This window comes from Littorina saxatilis, unplaced genomic scaffold (genome assembly GCF_037325665.1).
Source record: "Littorina saxatilis isolate snail1 unplaced genomic scaffold, US_GU_Lsax_2.0 scaffold_294, whole genome shotgun sequence".
Lineage (NCBI taxonomy): Eukaryota > Metazoa > Mollusca > Gastropoda > Littorinimorpha > Littorinidae > Littorina > Littorina saxatilis.
This window is the reverse complement of record NW_027126812.1, coordinates 127386-138332: the sequence shown is the minus strand read 5'-3', so window position 1 is coordinate 138332 and position 10947 is coordinate 127386.

Here is a 10947-nt window from a genome sequence, read left to right as displayed (position 1 = left end):
AGTTCAAGGCTGTTCTTGACATCGCGGCGGAAGTAGCGTCTCGTTATTTTCCCGAAGGGGTGACGGCCGCGGACACTTCCGCTCCTGTCGTTCCTTCGGCCATGGCAGACTTCCGGCCGGCACAGGAAGATGCTTCTTCCTTCCGGTTCGCTGAGTCGCCGTCAGTGTCATACCAACTCTCACAGTCGCTGGCTCGTCCAGCACATGCTGGGAGTGGTATTCGGCCAGTGCCTGTTCCGTTACTGCTGCCTTTTGGTCCAGTTCCGGAATCAGCTCAGCAGTGGGTGGCGTCGGCTTCTCAAGCCTCTTCCTTTGTGCCTACGGGCAATAGGAAGCTCAGCTTGCCCACTCAGAGCCAGAGCTGGCTGGCGTCTTTTGCACTCCCTCGGGCTACTCTCCCGGTACCCCCGGAATTGCTGCCTCTTCTGGCTAAACCGATCAAGCGTGATTCGGTTCTGCCGGTTTCTGAGGCTTCTCTCCTCTCTGCTGAGGAGGTTGGACGTCGGCAGCTCGAGCTGTCCTCCATCTCGGAGACCCTTGTTCGAACCCTGTCTCGGTCATTGACCGATTCGCTGGTTCCGTTCACTCTCAGTGAAGAACAAAATGCGGATGATGTGTCTGCGCTTTTGACCGCCTTGGCCAAGGTCAACGAGGAACAAATGCGGCTATCCTCCCTACAGTATTCCCAAGCGGTCCTGTGTAGGAGGGATCTCTTCCTCTCTCATTCCCAGTTCACAGAGCTGGCTACTAGGGAGACCTTGAGAGTCTCCCCGGTCTCAGGGGAGGAGTCTCTCTTCTGCTCGCTGGCAATGGATGCCAGACAGAAGGAGATTCAGTCGAACAAGGACAGTCAGTTCCTCGACTTTACTCTGCAGGGGGCGAAACAGTCTAAGCCTGCTCAGCAAAAGCAGGCTCAGACATCGTCGAGCCCCAAGCCAGCTCAGAAGCGGCAGGCTCCGCCGGCCGCTCGTGGTAGGAAGAAGAGGACGGCATCGGGGAGGGGGCGTGGTGGCTCTGGGAGTAAGCCACACCCCCAATGAAGCGCTCCCGATCTCACCCGCCCTCCACTTTGGTGATGGCGGGAGGCCCCTCTCGGGCACTTTCTCATTGGATGTCGGTTGTAGACAGCCAATGGATTGTGGGCGTGGTGAGATCGGGCTTCCGCCTGCTTTGGCGGGAGGAAAAGGCGCCTCTTACCAGGCTGCCGCCGCGGTTCAAGCCCCCCTTCTCGCAGGAAGCACGTTCCGTTCTGCAGTCGGAAATTGCCTCCCTGGAGCAGAAGGGCGCGGTGGAGAGAGTTCGGGTTCACAGCTCCCTGGGATTTTACGGGCGTCTCTTCGCCGTTCCCAAAGCGTCAGGAGGATGGCGTCCCGTGTTGGATTTATCTCACCTCAACACTTTCTTGAGGGAGATAAAATTCAAGATGGAGACGCCAGCCTCGGTCCGAGACTCTCTCCGCCCAGGAGACTGGGTGACCTCGATCGATCTGACGGACGCATACTTTCACATTCTTATGCATCCGGCCGACCGGAAATGGCTTCGTTTCCGGTGGGGAGATCAGATCTACCAGTTTCGCGCACTCCCTTTCGGGCTGTCCCTCGCCCCATGGATCTTTACCATGGTGGTGCGACAGGTTTGTGCACTGGTGAGGTCCCAGGGTATCCGCCTGCGGGCTTATCTGGACGATTGGCTCATCATGAACCAGTCCCAGAGCGGCTGCTCGCAGCATACCCTGACGGTTCTTCGAGAGTCCAACTTGTTGGGTTTCTCGATCAACCGGGCAAAGTCGGAGCTGACCCCGTCACAGACATTCACTTATCTGGGGATGTCTTTCGACACGGTCTCTTGGACTGTCCAGCCTTCTCAGAGGAGGGTGGACAAGCTCCAAGCTCAGATTCGCTCCACTTTGCCTCTCCTGATGGCTTCCATCCTGGGGCAGATGGAGTCTATGGCTCTTTTGGTCTCTCTGGGCCGGGTCTACAAACGTCCTCTTCAGTTCGCTCTGAAGCCGTTTGTGGACTCTCCTCTGGTGGATTGGGACGCCCTCATCCCTTTGCAGGGATGGTTCCAGTCTGCGACCCTTCCGTGGTTTGACACGGATTGGGTCTGCAGAGGTGTTCCGATCGTCGTGCCCCTCCCAGACCTGGACCTCTTTACGGATGCGTCCCGGGAGGGTTGGGGGGCACACACAGATCTTCAGACTACTTCCGGTCTGTGGACGACGGAACAGTCCCGGTGGCACATCAACTTGCTGGAGCTAGAAGCAGTAGCTCTAGCTCTGGTCAAGTTTCTGCCCTCCCTGTACGCCAAACATGTTCGTCTGTTTACAGACAACATGACAGTGGCGGCGTACCTCAACAAGCAGGGAGGCTCGCGGTCCCCGTCTCTCTCGGAAAGGGCTTGCGAGATCCTGGTGTGGTGCTTTCAGCATCATATCACGATCTCGGCCAGGTACCTTCCCTTTCCGTTACTCAGCCGAGTAACCGGAAGGCGGAGATGGAGGGGCCGGCCCTTCTTCTGGTCACCCCTCTGTGGCCGTCGCAGGCCTGGTATCCAAACCTTCTTCGGCTCGCCCACGGGCCCCCCATTCCTCTCGCACGAGTGCGAGGGGAACTAGTGCAGCCCCGAACAGGCATTCCACACGAGGAGCCCAGTCTTCTGAAGCTTCACGTGTGGAGGTTGTTCGGGGCTCGCTGAGGCGCTCTGGTGCGTCTGCTTTGACGCTGGACTTGGTGGACCGTTCTCATAGGGCGTCCACCTCGTCAGTCTATGCTTCCCACTGAAAGGCATGGACCGCCTGGTGTTCGGCTAGAGGGGTGAGTTTTGTGGCTCCGCGCTCTATTCAGGTCGCCGACCACCTCTCTTTCATGTCTTCGCAGGGCGCCTCAGTCTCCTCCTTGAGGGTCCGGCGCTCCGCTATCTCGGCGACACTTAAGCAGATCGGACGGTCTGTTCGTGTCAGGGGTGTGATCGCAGCAGTTATTAAAGGGGCTGCTCTTAAGGAATCCAAGGCGCGTTTGCCCGCTCCCAAGTGGGACTTGTTTTTACTCCTGGAATTCTTACGTTCCTCAGAGTTCGAGCCTTTGAGCGAGGCCAGTCTGTTCAATGTCACTCGTAAAACGCTGTTTCTCCTTTTGTTGGCAACGGCCCGACGGGGTAGCGAGGTCCACGCCCTGTCTGGTCTGCCTGAGGATATCTCCTTTGAGTCGGACGGATCTGCATCTCTGCATTTCCGGCCTGATTTCCTGGCCAAGAATCAGTCTCCGGGGCAGGCCTCTCCGTTGGTTAGAGTCAAGGCTCTAACTAACGCGTTGGCTCCGGATGACCCTGATTCGGTCAATTGCCCTGTTAGGGCTCTCCGTCTGTACTTAGCCCGGACTCAGCCGATTCGGTCTAGTTCTCAGAAGTTGTTGTTTATCTCTCTCCTCACTAGGCGCGAGAAGGATTTGTCGAAGGTAACGTTGGCCCGGTGGGTGTCCTCGCTCATCAAGCAAGCTTATGAGTGGAGTCACACAAAGAGGGGGGGGGGGGGGGGGTCATGCCCTCCTTGCCACTTGACTCGGCCCGAGCCCATGAAACGAGGGCGTGGGCATCCTCTCTGGCAGCACTGCGCTCCAGACGAGGTGCTGACAACGGTGTATTGGCGTTCCGAAGATATATTTATAAACTTTTATCTTCGGGACGTCGCTGCTCTTCAACAGGATGGCTCCAGAGGCCTCCCAGCGCTCATAGCAGCAGGCCAGTTCCTGTTCTGAACTTGATGGTGAGTTTTGATTCATTTCTTGCCCACCGCCTTGTTGATGTTATCTGCTAATCACCCTAATGTGATTCGGAGTAAGAATATGTAATTTAATGGAAAATTTCCTAGATGATATACTTACCCGAATCACATATTGTATTCCCTCCTGCCTGCCCCGCTTATGGTTTTAAGGTTATTTAAAGCCGTATGAAGGTAGGCACGTGGTGCTATAGGAAGTGACGTGGCACACACCGGTATGGGAGGTAACTCCCAGTGTGCTTTTTACCAAAGCTACTTTCACTTTCGTTTTGGTGATGGGGTTGCTTCCCTTTAAAGTTTTTAGCCGGGTAAGCGTTTTTCAGTGATAAGCATCTCAAGTGACTCAATGCTAATGTGATTCGGAGTAAGAATATGTAATTTAATGGAAAATTTCCTAGATAAATTTTCATTTGATTAATATACTTACCCGAATCACATACTGTATCTGCTAACTCGATCAGCAGCCCTTCGTCCCGTCCCCACCCTCCCCTTCCTTCTCCGGCTCCCCCCTCACGTGCTTTCAGCCTGTCACTCAAAACCACGTCAAGCGACTCATCACCAAGACGGCCATCAAGACCTGCGAGCTAGATCCCCTGCCAGGCTTCCTCTTCACCAAGTGTCTGGACAAGCTCCTGCCGTCTATCACAGATATCATCAACATATCCCTGGCCACAGGCGTCGTTCCCGACTGCTTCAAGTCTGCCGTTGTTTGCCCACTCATCAAGAAGCCCGGCCTTGACGTCAACGAGTTGAAGAACTACCGTCCTGTGTCCAACCTGCCCTTCCTCTCCAAGATTCTGGAGCGTATCATCCTGGAGCAGTTGAGCGCCCACCTGTCTCGGAACTCGCTGATGCCAGTGTACCAGTCAGCGTACCGCCCTCACCACAGCACCGAGACGGCGCTCCTGCGAATCACCACGGACCTCCTGAACGCAACAGATAGCGGTCTCGTCTCTGCCCTTGTGCTGCTGGACCTTTCCGCGGCCTTCGACACGATCGACCACCAGCTACTCGTCGATCGCCTCAGTTCCACGTTCGGCATTCACGACACCGCCCTCTCTTGGTTTAGGAACTACTTCAGAACCGCTCTCAGACTGTCACCACTGATTCGTTCTCTTCTCAGCCTGTCCCTGTCCGTTTCGGCGTCCCACAAGGATCTGTCCTCGGCCCTGTCCTTTTCACCCTGTACACCCAACCCCTCTCCCTGGTCATCAAATGCCACGGCCTGAACTACAACTCCTTTGCCGATGACACGCAGCTCCAGAACAGCGCCAAGCCGGAGGACGTTGACGATCTCCTTGGATCCATCTCCAGTTGTTTCACTGACATCAAGAACTGGATGACTGAGAACAAGCTGAAGCTGAACAGTGAGAAGACGGAGGCACTGCTGTGCAGAGCTCACTCTTTAGCTGGGCTGGCCTGGCAGCGTGAGATTGCCTGGCAGTAGGCCCGCTATAAATAAAACACTTGCTCCACTGCTGTCTGCTAGTGCTGGCTGCTACAGCCAGAAAGTAGGGTAGTGTGTATTTTGACTAAGCACACACAACTGACACGATCAAATAGACTCGGGCAACCCATGGCATAATAGGGAATACATTCAGCTTTAAAATGATACCAAGCATGAAAAGGTCGAGAGTAGATGCAAAGAGTGTGTGGTGTATCAAAGAGACAGAATACAAACAGAGCATTCCTGTCCGAGCACAATCTCTTCCAATCTCCACTACATTCACACCCCAATTACTCAAGCTGTCCACTTCCCACAAGCAATGTTAGTAATGCAGTGTGAAGTACAGCATGCCAGCATGCAGAATCACTCACCACCAGTCTTGTTACCAGGTCCTATTCGCCCACAGGAAGGGGTTAATTACTCCACTGTGGGGGGGCCGCGCTCCAGGCAAGATAGCAGATAACGGTACTCCTGTTGCTTGTGTAAACACTTAGAGAGAGAGGGTTCTCACATTCACTGTTTGTGTCTATAGAACTCTGACAGTGAATTCTTTAAAACTGTATCACAGAAGCAGGCTGAGATCTTTTTCAGTACATAGTATTCAGACTTGTTTCACAAAAAAGACACTTCTCAAAGAAGGAAATAAAACACCTTTCTGTTGTCTCTGAAGGAACATACACACTTCTACAAAATCACAACCATGAAGAGACACCGTAATTTAGGCCAGTTTATACAGGTTAATTTGCATTACTTTGGACTTGACACTGCTGTTCTGAGGGGGGGGGGAGAGACAATGGTTAGCTGTTCCTTCATGAGCACTCTGATCTTGTCTTCATCATTGTTTATTCCCAGAACTCGGCCCTTGAGAGTGTGCTTCTTTTGTATGAAGAGTTTCCATCACGAAGTGTGCTGAACTTAAACAACTAAAAAATCCACACCCATCTTTCAAGTCCCTTTGCCAGTCAGAAAATGAACACACACATGCACAAATCACAGTTTGTCCTTAAAGAAACTATTTTTTTTCCAAAGTTAAGTCCTACACATCACTGCTCATGACAGTTCAAAATACAGACCTACAATCAGGTACCACAAAACACAGTAGGAATAGTATGTTAAAACCCATGTAACAGCATCAAAACTGTCAACAACACATCTACCACTGTGAATAAAACTCAGAACCCTGCTCTCTTTCAACAATAAAAACTCCATTTAGAATACTGGTAACTAAAAACATTTTTGCTCTGGTGCATACTCTAAAGTTTCAATTCACTAACACAGTTAATCCTGGGAAACCAAAAAGGTCCAAGCACTTGCAATAGATCACTGAAAATTGTAAACATCCAGGGTTTTTAATAGGGGCCAAAGAAGGGCCAGCCTGCTGGTGCCAACAGTGGCCACTGACTGACCCTTCCCTGTGGGAGTGGAATGTCTGGCAGCAGGGGGTATCTGGTAGCAGCTGGCCAGCAGCTAAAGGGGAGGATTTTGCATGTGCTGCACAGCAGTGGAGGCCCTTCTCGTTGGAACACGACAGAAGATTGCTTCCCTCACTGTGACCGACCTCCAGCTGGATGACGCGACTGTTCCATTCTCCCCTGCTGTCAAGAGCCTTGGCGTCTTTCTCGACTCCACTCTCTCCATGCAGACACACATCTCCTTCATCATCAAGACCTGCTTTTTCCACCTACGACGCATCGCCTCCATCCGTCGCTACCTCACCCACGACGCCTGTGTCAAGCTGGTTGTCTCCCTCATCTTCAGTCGTCTGGACTACTGCAACTCCCTTCTGGCTGGCCTCCCCGCCTCATCCATTCATGGCCTACAACGAGTCCAGAACGCCGCTGCCAGGCTGACGTTGAGGAAGACGAAGCGAGACCACATCACCCCCCTACTTCGCTCCTTGCACTGGCTCCCTGTCAACACCCGAATCTCCTACAAACTGTCCACTCTGGTCTACAAGTGTCTCAACGACTCTGCTCCCGAGTACCTTCAATCCTCCCTGGACCTGTACACCCAGCCCTCCGACCGTCCCCTTCGTTCTGCTGCTGACCCTCTCCGCCTCCACATCCCTCGCTCGAAACTCGCATCTGCTGGTCAGCGTGCATTTCCCTCCGCGGGCCCCTCCGTCTGGAACTCCCTGCCGCTTGAGCTTCGCCAGAGCCCCTCTCTTGACGCGTTCAAGAGTAGGTTGAAGACTCAGTTCTTCCCGTAGCTGGCTGCGACTTTCATGCTCGACGTGATGTGTTGTGCCCCAAAAGACATTCTTGTGCTGTGCTCTGTGAGAGGTGTTTTCTTTGTGCTTAATATTATTTTGTTTGGACCTAGCTATTGATGTGTACATTGTTGTTAAACAGTTGTTTGTTTACCAGGGTTTGCTAGTGTGTGATAGGGTTCGTGTCCGTCTGAAGATGTTAGTTTCTTTGTTAGTCCTGTGTTGACAACTCTTCGACAAGCGCTTAGAACTGTACCCACGGAATACGCGCTATATAAGCTTCATATTGATTGATTGATTGATTCGGGTAAGTATATTAATCAAATGAAAATTTATCTAGGAAATTTTCCATTTTGGTCTGTTGATCCCATATTATTATTATTATTATTATTATTGTGATCATTTTTATGGGCCTAATCTAGATATAGCCCTAGGCGCTTACATATTAATTTCTGCCGTTTGAAATGAAATTTTTTACAGACAGACAGACAGACATTTTTTACACACAATATGCTGATTGAAAGAACTGAAAGTGTGCTGAGGTATAGCAGAGATGATCTTCTACGTGTGAGAGAGACTATTGGCAGTAAGTACAGCCCTGAACTCCTGATTTCGACTGATTTCCTTTTGAGTGAACTCGACTTCTCTGCCACAAGCGCCCGCAACGTGTCCTCGTCCTCTAACGAACAGTATCGTAGGCCTCATCGCAAGCGAGGCAAGCGTGGCGGCTTGCTCGTTCGTCTTCGAAACCGCTCCACTCGTCCCCCTCTGCCGTCGATATTTCTGTCAAACGTGCGTTCATTAGACAATAAGAAAGACGAACTGTTCTACTTGTTGAAGACCCAGCGTGATTACAGTGACTGTTCTGTGTTTTGCTTCACGGAGACGTGGCTAAAGCCCACCACACCTGACGCCCCCCTCCAACCCTCCGGCTTCTCCATCCATCGTGTCGATCGCTCGCCTGTACTCTCTCAGAAGACACAGGGAGGTGGGATTTGCTTTATGATCAATGATCGATGGTGCACTGACTGTAAAGTGCTTTCTACGCACGGTTCGCCAGATCTCGAAACGATAACTCTACAGTGCAAGCCTTTCTACTTGCCGAGAGAGTTTACCTCCCTTGTCTTGGTCGGCGTGTATATTCACCCACAGGCACACGCAGCTACAGCCATTCAAGAACTCTCTAGGCAAGTGACCGTAATGGAGAATAGGTTTCCTGACTGTCGGGTGCTGGTGATGGGGGACTTTAACCATACGAAGCTGAACAAGGAACTCCCCAGGTACAAACAACACGTCAAGGTTGGCACGCGTAACAAGGCTACACTCGACCACTGCTACAGTACTATCAGTGGTGCGTACCGCGCCATCAGTCGCCCCCCTCTCGGTCGCTCCGACCACGTCATGGTCTACCTCCTCCCTGCCTACCGTCAGCGGCTGAAGACAGCCAAGTCCCACGTCAGAACAGTTAAACGCTGGAACTCAGATTCCATCGAGCAGCTGCAAGGCTGTTTTGACTGTACAGACTGGGCGGCGCTTACCCAGCCATGCGTCGACGTTCACGAGCAGGCCGACGTCTTGACGTCCTACATCGCATTCTGCGAAGACATCTGTATCCCGACCAAGGAGGTGAAGTCCTGGGCCAACTACAAGCCGTGGTTCAACGGCGGCCTGAAGAAGCAGCTGAAGGCCAAGGACGACGCCCACAAGAGCGGTGACGAGGCGCAGTTCAAGCGGGCCAAGTACGACCTCCAGCGGGAGATGTGTAAGGCGAGGTGGGACTACAAGTGCAAACTGGAGGAGCAATTCCAGTCCGGCAACTCTCGTGCTGTGTGGCACGGGCTCCAGGCGGTCACGAACTACAAGAAGAAGAGCCCCCCAGTAGCCGACGACCCCACCCTCCCTGACAAACTTAACGAGTTTTACGCTCGTTTTGACTGCGACAACCACACCCCTGTGACGGCGTCATTCCCCGACCCCTCGTCCCCACTGCCTCCCCCCTTCACTGTTCGTGAGCGGGATGTCCGGCTGCTTCTCCGCAAACAGAAAAGCAGGAAAGCGGCTGGCCCAGACGGCGTCTCAGGCCCAACCCTACGGCATTGTGGGGATCAGCTGACACCTGTTCTCACTGACCTCTTTAACTCCTCCCTCCAGCTCTGTACTGTTCCCCACTGCTTCAAGGCCTCAACCATCATCCCCGTCCCCAAGAAGCCCACAGCGTCGGCCATGAACGACTACAGACCGGTGGCCCTTACCTCCCTGGTGATGAAAGTGCTTGAGCGCCTGGTCCTCAAGCACCTCCAGTCCGTCATCAGCGGTAGGCTCGATCCCCTCCAGTTCGCCTACCAGGCCAACCGGTCTGTGGACGACGCTGTCGCCGTTGCCCTCCACTTCATCCTCCAGCACCTCGAGACCCCCAACTCCTATGCCCGCCTCCTCTTTGTGGACTACTCCTCGGCCTTTAACACCATTATCCCCCAAAAACTATATGACAAGCTCCTCCTCTTTGACCTTGCCCCTTCCCTCTGCCTGTGGCTCCTTGACTTCCTCCTTCAGCGCCCCCAGACAGTCAAGGTCAACGGCCTCCTCTCCAAGACGCTGGTCCTGAGCACCGGAGCACCCCAGGGGTGCGTCCTCTCACCGCTGCTCTACTGCCTCTTCACCAACGACTGCGTCGCCTCTCATGACTCAGTTCAGCTGGTGAAGTTCGCTGACGACACCACAGCCGAAGGTCTCATCACCGGCGGTGATGAGACCGTGTACCGCCAGGAGGTCGACTGTCTGGTGTCGTGGTGCGACAACAACAATCTCCTGCTGAACGCCACCAAGACCAAGGAGATGGTGGTGGACTTTCGCAGGAAAAAAGGCCCTGTGGCTCCACTGATCATCAACGGCGATCCCATCGAGATGGTGGACTTTTTCAAGTTCTTAGGCACCACCATCTCCAACGACCTGTGCTGGGATGATAACGTTGACGCCATCGTCAAGCGAGCGCGGCAACGCCTCTACTTCTTGCGCCAGCTCAAGAAGTTCCGCCTCAGCCAGGTCATCCTGGTCCAGTTCTACAGGGCCGTGGTGGAGAGCATCTTGACATTCTCCATCACAGTGTGGTACGGCAACACCTCCCAGCTGCTCAAGAACAAGCTGGAGCGTGTGGTGCGCACTGCTAGCAGGATCGTCGGCTGTGAGCTGCCCTCCCTAGCATCCCTCTATGCCAAGCGCATGCTGTCCAGAGCCCAGAAAATTGTGGCTGACGAGTCCCACCCTGGCCATCCCCTCTTCGAGCGCCTGCCCTCAGGTCGTCGATTCCGATCCCTGGGGGCACGCACTCGACGTCTCCAGACCTCTTTCTTCCCCCAAGCTGTTTCCTCCCTTAACGCATCCCATCCCTCAGTTGGGCAGCTTCGCAGTCGGTGATCCTGCTGGCGGTGAGCTCACCACATCCTGTGACTCAGTGTTAGGTGGTGGGGAGGGGTTGAGTGGGACTTTGATGTGTGATTTTTATTTTTTTTAATA